The following is a 4,728-nucleotide window of genomic DNA, read 5'->3' on the forward strand; positions in this document are numbered from 1 at the left end:
TAAAAGTTTCTCATCATTAATTGTTATTTTTATATATATATATATATATTATAATATATACAATATAACAATTTATATAACATGTCATGTCTGGTATTTATTTTAAAATATATACATATAAATATATTTTTTTTAGATTCATGTTTTTTTTTTTTTGTTAGAGGGATACAACAGTAAAGTATATAAATAATCTTAATTACAGTCATATTCAATATCTGAAAATAATCATCCAAACATAATTCAGAGCTTTTTCACTCATATGTCCATATATAAGACATCTGATGAAGTTGCATATTGACTTTCATTAACTCTATCTGATGGCCGTGGAGATCTGACACTGTCAATAGCACATCAAGCTCTGTTGCAGCTAAGCAAGTTGATTTGAACCCTGTGCTCCTTACAGCACACACATACTCAAGAGCATAAGCAGGATCATGTGTTTCTGTCCATCACTGCTCAGGTGCCACTAGAAGCTCTGAGGTTGTTATTGACCTTTTCGACAACCATATGCAGCTTTTGACAGTTTACCCGCATGTTAATTTATTATTTATGCATTGTAAGTGCCGTCTCATCTGCCACTGTATCATGGGTTCTACTTTCATTCATGTGTAGACAGTAGCTCAATTAATTATGAACACTGCAGTCATGGTTTGATTCACTGGGAATGTATATTCCAGATTCGATGTAATTTGTTTCGGATTAAATTGTCTGCCAAACTTAGATGATACTCAGTTTTTACATTCTGCAACCAGGTATCATCACAAATAACAGAAGCTTGGCAAGAACCTCTGCCTGGATGAACGCCCATCATCGGAAGCCGAAGTTATCGAGTCGTTATTCATCCCAGCCAAAAACCACCTTCTCATGTCAATAAACAACTCAAATATCTCACCCACACAGAAAGAACCACAAGAACTTTTGTGTCACGCTGGACAACGACTTGTTGTTTGTGACCTCTGACATATTAACCACAATCAAGACTTCTTCTGCAAAACATCTTCCGGCCTTTTCTTGCCAGAGAAACTACTCAAAATCTGGTGGAGGCTCTGGTCTCCTCTCACTTTAACTACTGCAATTCAGTCCTGGCGTATGCAATCAAACCTCCCCGACTCATCCGGAATACTTCTCGAGCTTCCCAACCAAAATCGATTCAACATTTCCAAGTACTCCCACGTTGCTTCCTCTGCTGTCCTAATGTACAGGGCAGTCAATGGTCAAGCACTCTCCTGCATCCAGTCCAAGAAAACTCAACTTACTTTAAACCAACAGCCAAACAAGATTTCTAAACAATGTCTCTTTTGTCATGAAGTTTAAATAGTGCATGCAAACTTCTCTGACTTTCATCAAGGAATGATAAACTGAGGCCTTTCACATATAATTGGCGAAGTAACATGACTTTCTTGTTTTCTGGACATGTTTTAAAGCAAGTTGACATTTTATATGAATTTAAATAATTTGGATAATATTTCTTGTAGCAAAAAAAAGTCATTTAAAAAAAAAAAAGAAAATAATACATTTATTCAGCAAGGATGCATTAAGATTAAATTGATCAAAAGAGACAGTAAAGAAATGTATTATGTTACAAAAGATTTGTTTTATATAAATATATAGTTCAGTCATGAAACTCTAGATGGCGCAGGCGAAGGGTTGATAACGTAACTGATGATATTCAGAGAGTTAAACGACTTGGCACAAGCTGATTGGTTCATGCTGCATATGCAGCCAATGAGCTTACTGCCTTGCATTCATATGGCTGGCTAGCATTCACTAGAGATTCCTGCAGGGCGCTTTCAGAGTTCTCTGAAACCCTCCACCTTCCCCAGCTCCACCTGTATAGATCTGCTACAGGTTATTTTATATGCTATTTGTGCAGCAGCAGTATGTCTTAAATACTCATAGCGCCATATGCATTGGCAGTAGCAAGTTCCTGTACTTGCAGCAACAGCAATAATCTACAACTACAGCAATAACCACCAGCAGCAGCAATTCAGCAGCAGCGTAGCAGATCTATTCCGCCTAAACCAGGTACATTAACATTGTCATATCCATCACCATGCTAAAATCTTCAGAGAGTTGTCATGATTGAAATGCTATTCTTTTGAATGTTCTATTCATCAAAGAATCCTGAAAAATATGCCACAATAACATAAATGTTTAAATATTAATAATTATCATATTAAAGTGATTTCTTATGAATCATGTAGAGCAGAAGATAGGAAAAGACTGGAAATTCAGATCTGCCTTAACATTTTCAATGATAATAAAGTCGGAAACAGCTGTTTTTACTTAAATTAATTATTCAAAATATTAAAATTTTTACTGTATTTTTGACCAAACAAATTCAGCTTTGGTGAGCATAAGAGACTTATATCATAAACATTCAAAATTCGACCCAAACTTGTGTATATACAGAATAATTAGTGATATATTTTTTATTAGTTTAAAAAAGTATTACATTAATATTTACTATTAATATTATCATATTATTATTAAAATAATAATAATAATAATTTAACGAACATATACGTCATGATATTCTAGATGAAAATTTCACAATATTGTTATGCTGAACAAAAAATTAATTTACAACTACATTTATTAATTTAGCAGACGTTAAATGAATAAATGCTTATTGAAAAATGTGTGTATAAAATACACTTTCTACTTTACAGCTACACAGCTTTACATTGAGCCATTTATTCCAAACAATTGTTATAAATGGTTAAAAAAAAATTCCTTTTCGACATCATGCACATCTATCCAAATAAAATGTGCCCTGCCTGATTCTCACCAACTGTTGACCAAAAAAACACAAGCGATATTCTCAACAGAAAAGGTTGGAGGTCGTTTACCTCTCCAGCTGAAGAATTTATGAGGAGCAGTGAGAAGATTGTTTTGGTACACATTAAGTCAGATGTGCCTTTGTAATGCAATCAGCAGACATATAATCATTCCTGCTCCGCATGAGCACTTTTGGGAAAACAGTGAATCAAAGGAAGAGCTCTGGACTATAGAGCAGTTAGGTCACGTCCCTCTTTCCGCACTCTCTCTCTCTCTCTCCATGTATAGCGCTGTATTGATTGCTGCATTTAGCTGAGTTTTAGCATGCCTTTAAAATCACTCCAACTCTCAGGCCCTAGAGATGCTTTGCTCTTCTGAACACGTCACACTTATTCCTACCACATCCGTCTGTATTTACAGGCATACCGATTTTTAAGGAAGACTAATAATGGAAGGAGCATTTTGACTAGAAGGATTCTTTTCCCACTGAATCGATTAACGGGAATTGAAGCGTTTTCTGCGTGTTTGCTAAATGTGAGTGATCTAAATGATTTTCTTTTGTTTAAAGAAATATATTTGATTAAATTGCAGCAAAAGGGATTTAGCTTGTTAAAATGTGGTCCTCTTTGTAGCCTATTCTAGCCCTGACCAGGAAGACAGGACGAGACTGTCCGGCAGACATGTAAAGCAACCAACCACAGTTTGTTTTGTTTTTATGTTGCTCAGGGGCAGGTCATATGAAACACACATTGCATTCACAGCACACCGTACAAAATATTTTAATTTTGACAGGAAAACTGTAAAAATACTACAGTAAAAACTTTCAGTTACTTTACCATATACAGTGAGAAACAGTAAATGGTTTAACATTGCTTTATTGTAAAATACTGTTTTTATTTGTGTTTCATTTGATGTTATGTTATTTAGTTAATTATTTTTATTTATTTTTAATGTTACGTAGATTAGCTTACCATGTGCAACTATAAGTACTGGACAGGCCACAATGAACTCTGATTCATCATGTGATTTTTATTTATTTATTTATTTTGTATACTATTATGGCAGTTTAAGGTAATCAGATTTTTGGTAGTTCAGATAGATAGATGTATTACATCACTTAATGAAATATACAATTGTAAATTGTATATTGTAAATTGCAAAATATAAGCTATAAAATATAAAATATAACACTATACTGTAATGCCTGAAACATTTTTTACCATATTTGTTTTTACAAAATTGAACTCCTAACATTAGTGTTGCTAGTGCATGCACTACTGTTCAGTCATTTTTAAAGCCAAAAGAAGCCGAAGCCGAAGCCAAGAAGAAAAACTTTTTTAAAAAGTAAATCCAACAGTCCTTTTCTGCTGAAGTAGTAAGGCCATGCTGCTACTGAAATCTATTTTGTACCATTATACTGACCAAAAAAAAAGAAGTAAAAAAAAACAGGTAGTAAAGAGAAAGCTACATGAAGAATTAATTGAACAACATTAATTGAACAACATTAGATGTAACATAAAACCAGATGTACATTACTGATAACAACAACAACAAAAAAACTATTTAAAACACTATTATTAATCGAAATGCCATTAAATGTAAGCGGTCACAAGGAATTCTGGGAATTACAATTTTTTTTTTCACTGCAGATTATATGATGACTTGTTCTTTCCAAAAATGGTACATTTAACAGTATTTTACAGTAATGTTTTATGTTAGATCTATTACAGTTTTTCACCATATATAGTAAAGAAACAAGTTTTTACTGTAACATTTTTATTGTTAAAATTATTATTTTTTTTAAAGTGCAGGAATGCCAATAACAATGAAATAAAGAGTAAACCCTCAAAAATGACCCAAAATATTTAATAACTTCAAGGATCTGAGGGAAAGTAAAACTTAACGGTACAGTTCACCCGAAAATGAAATGAAATTCCGTCATCATTT

This window comes from Sinocyclocheilus rhinocerous, unplaced genomic scaffold, assembly GCF_001515625.1.
Source record: "Sinocyclocheilus rhinocerous isolate Xijiao unplaced genomic scaffold, SAMN03320098_v1.1 scaffold711, whole genome shotgun sequence".
Classification (NCBI taxonomy): Eukaryota; Metazoa; Chordata; class Actinopteri; order Cypriniformes; family Cyprinidae; genus Sinocyclocheilus; species Sinocyclocheilus rhinocerous.